The 13257-nt window shown below is 42.6% G+C and overlaps 1 long non-coding RNA gene across 1 annotated transcript in view; it reads left to right on the plus strand.

Annotated features, from left to right (window-relative positions):
• The first annotated feature begins 1996 nt into the window (after nt 1-1996).
• LOC148356299 (uncharacterized) overlaps nt 1997-13257 on the plus strand; it is a 66286-nt gene continuing 55025 nt past the window's right edge. The window contains exons 1-2 of the long non-coding RNA XR_015852045.1: nt 1997-2145; nt 2344-2498. This is a non-coding gene — a long non-coding RNA (uncharacterized LOC148356299). The remainder of the gene's footprint in view (nt 2146-2343; nt 2499-13257) is intronic.

Raw genomic sequence — 13257 nt, forward strand, 5'->3', positions numbered from 1 at the left:
CTTGCTGTCGGTCACCCTCTTAAGGGATATGACCAAGGTAGATAGATAGATTTTAGCTAACCTGCATTAACTTCCTGTCAGCTTAAGATGTGATTGTAATGTTTTGTTGGGTAGGGTTACTTTAACTGGATTACTTTCAATTACTCTTGGATGACTCCAATACCAAATATGCTAATAAAAGACAAAAGAAACTAAATATGAATAAAATGATGACTCACAACACGTGGTAAGCTTTCTCTCCTGGCTTTGATCTCTTTGATCTCCGGCAAAACTAACAGAAAATGCGACAGAAACAAAATGAAAATAAATCCAAACAGCTCGCCTGACATGGCCAGCATGGTCGCCGTGGCGACCGGCTGGCCACGCCCCCTGGGCACCAGCTGAAGCAGATCAGCTAATTGCGTGTGTGCTACTTAAGGCTGGGTTGTGGGTTTTACGGGTGCTGGCTCATTACACATTTTCCGTTCTGTTATGCCCTGTCCTGTTTAGTTTGAGTCGGAGGAAACCTGTACTTGCCCATTCTGAGTGTAAGAATGTTTTTGTTCTGTTTTGTCCCGGAGTTTTGGACGACTTTTATTTTGTTAAATAAAAGTTTTGATCGTCACCGTAATTGAGTTCTCCCTTCCTGCCTCCTGCCTCCGTTCTGGTCCGGTCCACCCTCGTGACATTGCCAACATCATTTTTGCCGTTCCATGTATTCCGTTACTCCCCAAGCCTGCACAAAATTTTGTCATTTTATTCATATTTAGTTTCTTTTGTCTTTCATTAGCATATTTGGTATTGGAGTAATCCAAAATTGAAAGTAATCCAGTTAAAGTAACCCTACCCAACCCTGGTTGGTATTATACAAAATCATGCATGGACTTGCTCCCTCATATCTTTCCGATTGAATTTTCCACCTATGTTCCTGCTCGGAGCCTTAGCTCGGAAAACGCAGGTCTACGAGTGATCCCAAGTACCAAGAAGAAATCTGCAGGTTCAAGAGCGTTCTCCATTCGGGCCCCGATGCTGTGCAATGATCTACCCTCTGAGATTTGATCTGCAACCTCAGTGGAACTGTCTAGATCTAGGCTTAAAACACACTTCTATTCCATAGCTTTTGATTCCTCTATATTTTATTTTGATGATGTCTGTGTCTTGTTTGTTGATGCCCTTGCAACATCGATTGCAGCCTGGTCATCCTGACCAAGGTTTCTTCATTTTCCTCATGTTGAGGTTTTGAGTTTTTCCTTGCCTTCATGTAGGTAGTAGATCAGGGGATGATGTAATAATAATCTGTGGTTTGCAAAAATCTGTGGTCTGTGCAACCCTTTGAGACTTCTTGTGATTAAGGGCGTCACAAATGCACATTACTTCATTTGACTTTCACATCTCTAGTTCCATGTTTTGTTTAGATCGTGAAAACAAGCTATAACATTTCCTAAGTCGAAAATGGTGTTTTCAGCGCAGTGGTTAGCGCATGTGCGGCACAGTTCATGTCTTGGGAACCTCCTGCGTGGGTTCAAATCCAGCTCCAGACTTCCTGTGCGGAGTTTGTATGTTCTCCCCGTGCTTGCGTGGGTTTCTCCGGGCACTCCGGTTTCCTTCCACATTCCAAAAACATGCATTTCAGGTGAATTGGCCGGTCCAAATTGTCCCTAGGTGTGAATGAGCGAGCGAGTTGTCTGTCCCTGTGTGCCCTGCGATTGGCTGGCAACCAGTTCAGGGTGTCCCCTGCCCACTGCCCGATGATTGCTGGGATGGGCTCCAGCACCCCCGCGACCCTACTGAGGATAAGCGGTGTAGCTAATGAGATGAGGCTTTCAGGTTTGGTTTTCTCTCTCTGTCCCGCTTTCACTTCCCCTTGAATTTTTTTGGTCACTTCCTTCTTGGCTCTGATTTCCACTCACACTTGGAGTCACTTGCCTTGATTGCTCCCTAATCACCTCTCCTGTTCACTATTTAAGCACTCCTGTTTTGGGGCTCTGTGGTTGTTAGTTTCCCATTTTACCACCTTCCAAACCTTCTTGTCTTAGCTTTGTTTTTGTGTAAACTATAACCTTATCTTCTTTGTTTTCTTTGATCCTCACTGTCCTCAAGGTTTCTCTTTTTTCTTCACGCTGAGGTTTTGAGTTGTTCCTTGCCCGCATGTTGGTTTAAGATCAGGTAAGTGTGTCATTGTAATCTTGTGCAGTCCTTTGAGACATTTTTGTGATTAAGGGCTATATTAATACATTTGACTTGACTTGTTAAATGTGAAACTGGAGTGCCACGTCCAATTTGGTTGTCACAATATGTTCAACCCATTTTGTAACAATGACAATAAAGGTATATTCTATTCTATTCTATTCTATTTATATCCAGTTTATTGAACCCTTGATCCTTTCTCGACCACGACTGCTGCTCCTGGTGATCAAGATACTGCTGCCCCGATGCCGGATTCCCCGTGAGCCGAACCCGGCTTGAACTAAAAACCATTCTACCTCCACGCCACCCGAGCGGGACCTTGAAAGGAATAGGTGAATCATTTTTTCTAGCTATTCTTGTTTTTCTTTATCATTTGTTTTTACAGTACGATTAAAAAAAGCAATCTGCTGCTGTCTATTGATTCCAAATATTATGATTTACAGTGGAACCTGGGTTGTCGACCTTAATCCGTTCCAGAACCCTGTTGGAAAACCGATTTGTTCGATCGCCGAAATCATTTTTTCCATTGAAAATAATGTAAATCGGTTTAATCCGTTCCGACACCCTGAATGTTTACCTTGAATGTTTAACGTAAACATAAAGCTAACCCAGGCTAATCGTACGTCCGCGTTATCGTAATCTTCCGTATGAAAGATTACGCTAACATGAACGTGTGAAAATAAAAAAATCCGGTCGTTTACAAGTCATTTAGCACCCGGGTCTCCACAACAAGTGGTGAGCGGTTCATTGGAAAGGGGGCTCTGTTCCAACACCCTCAATGTTGGGCTTTGTTCCAACACCCTGAATGTTTAACGTAAACTTAAAGCTAACCCAGGCTAATCGTAAGTTCGCGTTATCGTAATCTTCCGTACGAAAGATTACGCTAACATGAACGTGTACAAATTTAAAAAAAGGATAAAGAAAATAATTTTGAATAGGATTTCTTACCTTTGTGGTGGTCAGCAGAAGGCGCAGGTGGACAGTGGGGAGGGGATCAGACACTCGCACACCTCCTTCATATTTTGCTATTATTTCTTTCTTAAATGCAATAGTTGTACGCACTACTTTTCTTTTTTTACCTGTAGCAACTTTGCTGCTTGCACTGAATTTCTTCTGAGGCACAATTAGGGGCTAGAACACTTTGTACACCTATATCACCTATATCAATTTTGTCGTCAACAAATAATATAATTGACCAATTTTCTGTTTTCTGCGGCGCACATGACATGGTCTCATAGGATGCAATTGATTGAGAAACACTGGCAATATTATCTAATTATGAAGTTGATTACCAGAGTATGTCGAAATGAACTGAATATTTACTGTCATTACACAATTAAAGGGTTTCTCCTTTTAGGGTAAAAAAAGCGATTTAGAGAGCAGCTTGCTAGCATTAGGTATCCTCGGATTGAGCTAGGTCTGTGATGATTAAAATAAAACCGTCCCGAATGTAGCAGTTTCCTGTGAGTTGTACCTCCAGGTCATCCGTTTCATGGGTAATATATCTGGCGGAGATAGCGTGTGAGAGTTGTCACATAGCCTAGCGGTAGGACTGACCTCAACACCGCTATTGCCTTCTCTTCCAACGCCGCCTCAGTTGCTTCTTGAACCTGATTAGAATCCACAGAGAATCTGCTATTGATTAGCTTTTCTTTATCACTCTTCTGACTATCCTCGGCGTCTGATTAAAATCGATGAATTTCTTAGCAACACACGTACAATCTGCTCTTGTGATAGCATTTGCTGTCGGTTGTCTGCTGCAGAACAAAATACGAGATACATTGATATCAAGGACAATAAAAACAAATTCAATTCAAAACCTGCAAGTGCGTGGTAGCAAGGGATTACTGTATTGTTATAATTTAGGCCAGTCTCTAAGCACTGATTTCTAAATATATTTTCCTATTCGTCCGAATGTCTTTGATCTTATTTTTCTGTCAGAGATTGACATTATTAAGACTATTTAGTGGCTATATTTGCACAGATAAAATACATGTATATAGTTTAATTCTACATGATGGTGACAGACAAGAACTTACGTCCGTCCTGGATGGAGGTCCAAACAGAGAGAGGGAGTGGTTTATTTTGCGTCGGAGAAATCAGTACAGACAAGAACACGACTTCAAAATAAAAGAAAACAAGTCCCCACACACTCCCTGTAAAGGAGGTAGTGCGCTTTGCATGCTGGGATATGTATACCGGCGTTTATTTCCTGACCAATGTGTCAATTATCATTTGAATCAGTCACTATTGGCTAGTTATTCGGAGGTAAAGGAGGCGGGTCCTTTTTAGCATTTACATGCTTGTATAGGCTAAAGCGGGGTAAACCAAAGCTGGCAATTGGCCCAAAAAGATATGAATCACACCTTAGGTTGGTCTACAACCTAGAGAAAATACTTGTACTAGTCTGTTTATTCGGAAACTGGAATTATGGGGCTAAACAGACAGCTAGTGACAAGCAACGTCCATTGATTCAGAGATGCTTTTGGGCGTTTTTTTTTTTTACGAATTTGTCGGCATTATCACATGTTAGGGTACGTAACTATTTTACACAGTTGGATTCACTACACTGTCATGGAGTCCATGGTTGAGTATTATCATTGAATGTGTTGGCTGCAAGATGTCTTTGGTGAGCTACCCTAGCTTTGTTTTTCTGGTATCTTGTTTCAAACTGATGGTGATGTTTCTGTGATGGGTATATTTTCAAATGGTCACAATATCTTAAAACCCAAGAGTTCAAGCTTTCCAATGATATGTGTGGTATGACGTATTTCAGTGACTACTGACATCGTACGTGTCTGAGACACGTATCTGCCTCTAAACAGTCCGACGTGTCGGAACGTTAGGTCTTTCAAACTTTATCAACCCCTATCTGGCTGTTTTGTTGACGTTTTTACTGTAGCATTTTATAGTCTGGTGCGCCTTGTGTAAGGAAAATATATGACAAAAGACTCTTTTTGGGGTAGCGCCTTATAATCTGGTGCATCTTATAGTGCAGAAAATATGGTAAGTATACTTGTAGGGCTTCTCCTTTCAATGTAAGAAAGGGATTTAGAGAGCTGCCAGCTAGCTACATGCTTGAATTGGGTATCCTTGGATTTAGCTAGGTCTCTAAACTGATTTCTATACTCAGATAACAGGCATCAACAAAGGATTCTCTGGCAATTTTTGAGGAGTACGTGTTGGCCTGGAGAGGGATGGTGCACCCCATCCCTCTAGCTGTTTGATTGACGTTCTTACTGTATCGTTTTATAGTCTGGTGCGCCTTATGTATGGAAAATATATGACAAAAGACTATTTTTTTGGGGTAGTGCCTTATAATCCAGTAAGTCTTATAGTGCAGAAAATACGGTTATACGACTTCTCCTTTCAATGTAAGAAAGTGATTTAGAGAGTGGCCGGCTAGCTGCATTCTAGCATTAGGTATTCTTGGATTTAGACAGGTCTCTAAAGGATTTCTATACTCAGATAATGGGCCTCAACAAAGGATTATTTGGCAATTTTTGAGGAGTACGTGTTGGCCTGGTGAGGGATGGTGTGCCCCATCCCTCACCAGGCTGTTTTTTGGGGTAGGGGTTTGTTCCCCCCTCATTAAATGGATAGCACTGGCTTCTATGATTACCAGTGGCAGGAGAAACCCTTGTGTACTGCAAAGTGATCCTTATTTTTACTAAGTATACAATTATTTGATTATCTGTGACTGATTACTTTTGGACTTTTTCTAACTGTAAAGGAATACAATTACCTGCAGGGTTGGGTAGGATTACTTTAACTGGATTACTTTCAATTACTTTTGGATTACTCCAATACCAAATATGCTAATAAAAGACAAAAGAAACTAAATGTGAATAAAATGACTACATTTTGTGCAGGCTTGGGGAGTAACGAAATACATGGAACGGCAAAAATGATGTTGGCAAGCTGTTTGGATTTATTTTCATTTTGTTTGTCTTGCCGGAGATCAAAGAGATCAAAGCCAGGAGAGAAAGCTTACCACGTGTTGTGAGTCATAATTGTATTCATTATTTTATTTTTTATTCTGTGTGCGATTTTGTTGTTGTGCGCCACTCAGCATGACGTAATGGGCACAAGCACGGCATGCTGTTGCCATAGACGCTCACATTGGCTGAATAAAACGCTCCCAGAAGGATTTTACAGATTTGAGTAAACAACCAACAAGCGCTACTATTGGACAGAGGGGAATTTGTTTCTCCCCCCGCTTCTTTCATATTAACTATTTTCCCATTGGTTCAAATTGAGTAAAAAAAAAAAACATGACGGATTTAAAGCTTTAGCTACTGGATTTGAGCGCTCTCTGCACTCCTGTAGTATTAGCGCAAGTCTTCTGACTGCTTTGTAAAGGAACACACTAGTTTTTGTGTATGTTTCTCGTTTTTCAGTTAGATTAACTAACCTGTGTTCAGGGTGGGGTAGGGTTACTTTAACTTGATTACTTTCAATGACTTTTGGATGACTCCAATACCAAATATGCTAATAAAAGACAAAAGAAACTAAATATGAATAAAATGATGACTCACAACACGTGGTAAGCTTTCTCTCCTGGCTTTGATCTCTTTGATCTCCGGCAAAACTAACATAAAATGGGACCTGGGTAGGGTTACTTTAACTGGATTACTTTCAATGACTTTTGGATTACTCCAATACCAAATATGCTAATAAAAGACAAAAGAAACTAAATATGAATAAAATGATGACTCACAACACGTGGTAAGCTTTCTCTCCTGGCTTTGATCTCTTTGATCTCCGGCAAAACTAACATAAAATGGGACCTGGGTAGGGTTACTTTAACTGGATTACTTTCAATTACTTTTGGATTACTCCAATACCAAATATGCTAATAAAAGACAAAAGAAACTAAATATGAATAAAATGATGACTCACAACACGTGGTAAGCTTTCTCTCCTGGCTTTGATCTCTTTGATCTCCGTCAAAACTAACATAAACTGCGACCAGGGTTGGGTAGGGTTACTTTAACTTGATTACTTTCAATTACTTTTGGATTACTCCAAAACCAAATATGCTAATAAAAGACAAAAGAAGCCCTTTGAGACTCTTTGTGATTAAGGGCTGTACAAATAAAAATGACTTGACTTGACTTAAATATGATTAAAATGATAACTCACAACACGTGGTAAGCTTTCTCTCCTGGCTTTGATCTCTTTGATCTCCGGCAAAACGAACATAAAATGCGACAGAAACAAATTGAGAATAAATCCAAACAGCTTGCCAATGTCATTTTTGCTGTTCCATGTATTCTGTTACTCCCCAAGCCTGCACAAAATGTAGACATTTTATTCATATTTAGTTTATTTTGTTTTTTATTGGCATATTTGGTATTGGAGTACGCTAGGCGCGGTAAGCAAGTCGCTCTCGTACTTGGTTTGTGATCCAAACACGGAAGTGGATCTTCCGTCGCGAGCAATAGCGGTGTCAAGGACGGAAAAACGGGTTGATAGCCGGAGAGCAAAAACGAGGTCTGGGTCAGAAACGGGTCGTTAACCGGAACAGGAGAGCAAAAACGTGGTCTGGGTCAGTACGGGTTGTAAGCCGGGACAGGAGAGCGGACGTGGTCAGGATCAAAACGAGTCATAGCCGGAGAAGGTTTGGAGCAAAACGGGACTGGTGGGAGTCAGGGTCGAAAAAGGCTTGCCTAGTATACACTGAGGTTTGCAGACGGACTGACAAAAAGGGACAAACAGGACTGGGTTCAAATACTGAAAGAGAGCCAATCAGAACCCACGGCAGTTGGCGCCAAATGAGCGGGCACAGCTGAGTCACATCAGTAATCATGACAATCAAATGAGTTGTGGAATAAATAGAAAGTATTGTTAAGATATTATCAAAATTAGAAATACAGTTTTTTAGCTTTTTCCAAAACCGATTGTATCCTTCAAACTTTGCTTCGTCAAAGAATGGTAATCTATAAACAACCCCAAACTTTTGAATGACAGTGTATGTAACTTATTTAAAATCATTTATGTTTAATATTTGAAGAAATCTTTTCATCTTGTATCCATCTAGTTACCTATTCATTTAAATCAGGGGTGTCAAACTCAATTTACCTCGGGGGCCACAGGATAGAACAAACATTCCCTCGGGGGCCGGACTAGTAGATTAGAGAGAAAGAAAGAGAGAAAGCAATAAGACAAAGCGAAAGAGAGAAAAGAGGGTGGGACAGAGAAAGAGAGAGAGAAAAAAAGAAAAAAGAGAGAGAGAGAACGTGAAACGTGAGAAACAAGAGATAAAGACAAATAATGAGAGAGGGGGTAAGAAAGAGAGAGAAAGAAAAATTATCCAAAGAGAAATGGAAAGAGAGGAGAGAAAAAAGAAGGAGAGAAAGAGAGAATGGGAGAAGGAGAGAATGGGAAAGCAAGAGAGAGAGAGAGAAGGAAGAATGGAAGAGAGAGCAAAATAAGGTAAAAAGATAAAGAGAGAGAGAAAGAGACAAAGAGAGACACAGAAAGTGAAAGAGAGAGACAGCGAGAGAGAGAAAAAGGGAAGGGAAAGAGAGAGAGAGAAGGAAGAATGGAAGAGAGAGCAAAATAAGGTAAAAAGACAAAGAGAGAGAGAAAGAGACAAAGAAAGAGACACTGAAAGAGAGAGACAGCGAGAGAGAGAAAAAGGGAAGGGAAAGAGAGAGAGAGAGAAATACAAGTCCACCGTCTTTGTTCGAGGCACCTGGCTTTGGCAACATCAAGTGGACATTTTTCAACCTACAGCTCGTTTTTCTCTTGCGCTTCACTGAGCGTTGTCTCGCGGGCCGGATTCAATCCCTTAGCGGGCCTGATCTGGCCCCCGGGCCGCATGTTTGACACCCCTGATTTAAATGGTAAATTCTTACATGCTTTAGGTATAAAAAAATATACTAAACACAATATCCTTTACTGGGCAAAGGACCTTGAGGCTCTAATATGACTCAAAAATAATGTGACATCATCGCCGTAAAGTATTTTTCATGTTTCTGGAGTATTCTTTTTGGATTGTTTCCCCAGGAGTATTTTTGGAGTATTTTCTTAGGGGTTTTGTAGGATGTGTGTAGTTGTATTGTTGTTTTCTGTAATCATGTAGTATATCCATATAAGTATTGTTTTGGTATTCCTGTAGTACATTTGTAGTACTGAGATTAATGCTTGCCAAAATATGTAGAAATAAATGTGTAACTTGGTTTACGTAGAATCCAAATGCCAAATATCATTATGTAAGTGATAATAATATGGCAATGTAAGATAAAATGTTAGCTCGATAGCGTGCAAAAAATGTAAAAAGCAAGGTAGATAGCTTGCAGATGACACTCTACTACAGGGGTGTCAAACAGGCGGCCCGCGGGCCGGATTAGGCCCGGTAAGGGATTGAATCTGGCCCGCAAGACGCTGAGGGAAGCACAAGAGAAAAACGAACTGCAGGTTGAAATATGTACACTTGATGTTGCCGAAGCCAGGTGCCTCTCACGAACGCTGTACTTGTATTTCTCTCTCTCTCTTGTTTTTCTCGCTTGCTCGCTCTCTCCCTCGCTCTCACTGTCTCTCTCACTTTTCTCTCTCTTTCTTTCTCTTGCTTCTCTCTCTTTCTCTCTTGCTTTTCGCTTTCTCTCGCTTGTTTGCCGCTTTCTCTCACTTTCTTGCTCTCGCTTTCAGTCCTTTTCTCTCTCTCTTTCACTATCACTTTTCTCTGTCTTTTGCTCTAGCTTTTCTCTCTCTCTCCCTCGCTTTTTGCTCCTTTTTGATCTCTTTTGGTATTCGCTCTCTTGCGTTTTGCTCTCTTGCGCTTGTTTTTTTCTCTTTCTTTCTCTCTCTTGCTTTTGCTCTCTTTCTCTCGCTTTCCCCTTCTCTCTTTCTCTTTATTCTACTAGTCCGGCCCCCGAGAGAATGTTTGTTCTATCGTGTGGCCCCCGAGTTCAAATGAGTTTGACACTCCTGCTCTACTACATCTTCCGCTGGTGGAATCTGCCACACTAAACTGTGGAAATTTGGAGGCCCGCCTCTGTAAGGACCAGAACGGAGACAGGACCCACTTGCGTACGTTTCTCTTAGTTTTATTGGGAAGAAGGGAAATGATAGTATACACTATCCGTAGATCGCTGGTCGCTGGTTGATCAGACACGGAAGTGGTATTTCCGTGTCGAGAGCGGGAAAAAACAGGTCAGTAGCCGGGACAGGAGGGCAAAAACGTGGTCCAGATCAGAAAATGGGTCGAAGCCGGGAAACAGACGGTGGCCAGTAAAGGAGTGAGTCAGGGTCGAAAAGCTTGCCTAGCGTGAGCTGAGGTTCGCAGACGGACTGACAACCAGTGACAGAAAAACTGGGTTTTAAAAAGTGACAAGGAGCAAATCAGCGTCCGAGGCAGCTGGCGCCAAAAGAGCGGGCACAGGTGCCTCGCATCAGAAATCATGACATTACCGTGTTTTTTAGGATATTGCAATAACTATATTGGGCGATATTCCTTTTTTGTGGTCAGGATTGAGGTACACCCCAGTTCCAAATTGAACCGACAATTCCTAACAAATCATGAGGGTTAAATGAAGTAACTAGTAACAGTAACTGACCCTGACACACAGTCACAGTGCTACGTTGGACTCAGCAATTCTGCTGCAACAAAAATAAGGACACCTATGCATCTGTCGAGACCCTCTCTTTGGGTATTCAAGGTTTACTACGGACAATAAAACCTGTTTAAATGAGCCCCAGAACTACACCAAAAGGCCCAGCCGCATTGTTGACTGTATCCCGATGAGGTCTTCCGGCATTGTCCTCACCGTGGCATCATTGTGTAATTGGCCGTGTCGTGTTCATTAGGGTAAACAGCCTGAGCTGTGCTGATAGCCCCAAGGCCAGTCACCCCGCCTTGCCTGATAACGCACACACATTTCAATCCGGACAGACGATCCCCCAAAATTCTTTTGTTCCCTCCGTAACGGCTTCAAATCGTTTGATATCCCGAATCCAGGATATAACAGAGGTTCACATAATATCAGCAAGTAACATGCAGGAGAAAGATGAGCGGCACAGTAGAGGCATGCAGTTTTTTAGCCCATCCCATCCCATTAGATGCACCGCTTATCCTCAGTAGGGTCGCGGGGGTGCTGGAGCCCATCCCAGCAATCATTGGGCAGTGGGCAGGGGACACCCTGAACTGGTTGCCAGCCAATCGCAGGGCACACAGGGACACAACTCGCTCGCACATTCACACCTAGGGACAATTTGGACCGGCCAATCCACCTGAAATGCATGTCTTTGGAATGTGGGAGGAAAACAGATATTCACAACAATTTGTGCAGCTCATTCTCTTAAAGTTTTACAGATTTTGGCTAGATTACCGCCCAATGGCCAATCATAGTGTCAAGATAACTGATTGGTCTCACCTCTGCCCGCTCGTTGGCTCCAGCCACTGCGGGTTACCTGATTGGTCCCCTGTTTTTTTTTAAATCCAGTCCTTTCACTCGCCTGTTGTCAGTCCGTCAGCAAACCTCTGTTTCTACAAGGCAAGCACTCCTGTTGGTTCCGTTTTTCCACCCGTCCATTCCTGATCTCCCGTTTGTCTACGGATACCTGTTTTTTGACCCCGACCACGTTTGCTCTCCGTCCCGGCTAACAACCTGTTTTTGATCCCGACCACGTTTTGGCTCTCCAGTCCCGGCTATCGACCGTTTTTTTTCCCGTCCTCGACACCGCTATCTCCCACCCCGGAAGATCCTTTTCCGTATTCGGAACACGATCCAATTGTGTTAGTGGCTTGCTTCCCGCGTCCAGCGAGCACCCTGTACTCCGGTTTCCTCCCACATTCCAAAGACATGCATTTCAGGTGGATTGGCCGGTCCAAATTGTCCCTAGGTGTGAATGAGCGAGTTGTCTGTCCCCGTGTGCCCTGCGATTGGCTGGCAACCAGTTCAGGGTGTCCACTGCCCGATGTTTGCTGGGATGGGCTCCAGCACCCCCGCGACCCTACTGAGGATAAGCGGTGCAGCTAATGAGATGAGAAGTCTGAAGAGGTGGGTTTTGAGTCCAGATTTAAAGAAGGACAGGGTGGCAGAATTCTGAAGGTCAGGTGGTAATGAGTTCCAGAGGGGGGGGGGCAGAGCGGCTGAAAAGCTTTGCACCTTGTGGAGCTGAGATGGGTGAGGTGGATGGAAAAGGAAAATCTGAGTGGCAATGTGAAGGAGGTCTGAAAGGTAGGGAGGGGTAAGGTTATTGATGGACTTATTAGTGAGCAGAAGGAGTTTATAGGTGATTCTATGGTTTATCCTGAGTCACTTGAGGACAGGGGTGGTTTGGAGAAGGCAAGTGGTTTTGTTGATGATGCGGAAAACACAGTTCTGGACCAGCGTTAGTTTATGGAGGGACTTTAGAGGTAGGCCGTAGAGGAAGGAATTGTAATTGTCAAGGCGGAGGTGACAAGGATGGCTGTTTTGTGGAGGAGGAGCAAAAATGGTTGATATATGAAAGTAAACGGAGAACGGAGAGTGTACTGCCAAGGATTACATGATTATTGACCTGAGGGAAGGTAAAGACCAAGGAACTGGAGAGAGAGAGAGAGAGAGAGAGAGAGAGAGAGAGAGAGAGAGAGAGAGAGAGAGAGAGAGAGAGAGAGAGAGAGAGAGAGAGAGAGAGAGAGAGAGAGAGAGAGAGAGAGAGAGAGAGAGAGAGAGAGAGAGAGAGAGAGAGAGAGAGAGAGAGAGAGAGAGAGAGAGAGAGAGAGAGAGAGAGAGGAGAGAGAGAGAGAGAGGAGATATGTATGTATGTATGTATGTATGTATGTATGTATGTATGTATGTATGTATGTATGTATGTATGTATGTATGTATGTATGTATGTATGTATGTATGTATGTATGTATGTATGTATGTATGTATGTATGTATGTATGTATGTATGTATGTATGTATGTATGTATGTATGTATCAGAACCGGGACATATGGTACACCCAAAACGCGTAACTTTTCACTCAAAAGTTTATTGGGATATTGAGGAAACAAACGCCAGCAATCCGGTGCTCGCTGAACGGGGGAAGCAAATACCTCACAGGATCGGAGCGTGATCAGAATGTGGAAGTGGATTTCCCGGTGCGGGAGATCG

Source organism: Urocampus carinirostris, chromosome 11 (assembly GCF_059441175.1).
Source record: "Urocampus carinirostris isolate Australia breed hairy pipefish chromosome 11, RoL_Ucar_1.0, whole genome shotgun sequence".
Taxonomy (NCBI): Eukaryota; Metazoa; Chordata; class Actinopteri; order Syngnathiformes; family Syngnathidae; genus Urocampus; species Urocampus carinirostris.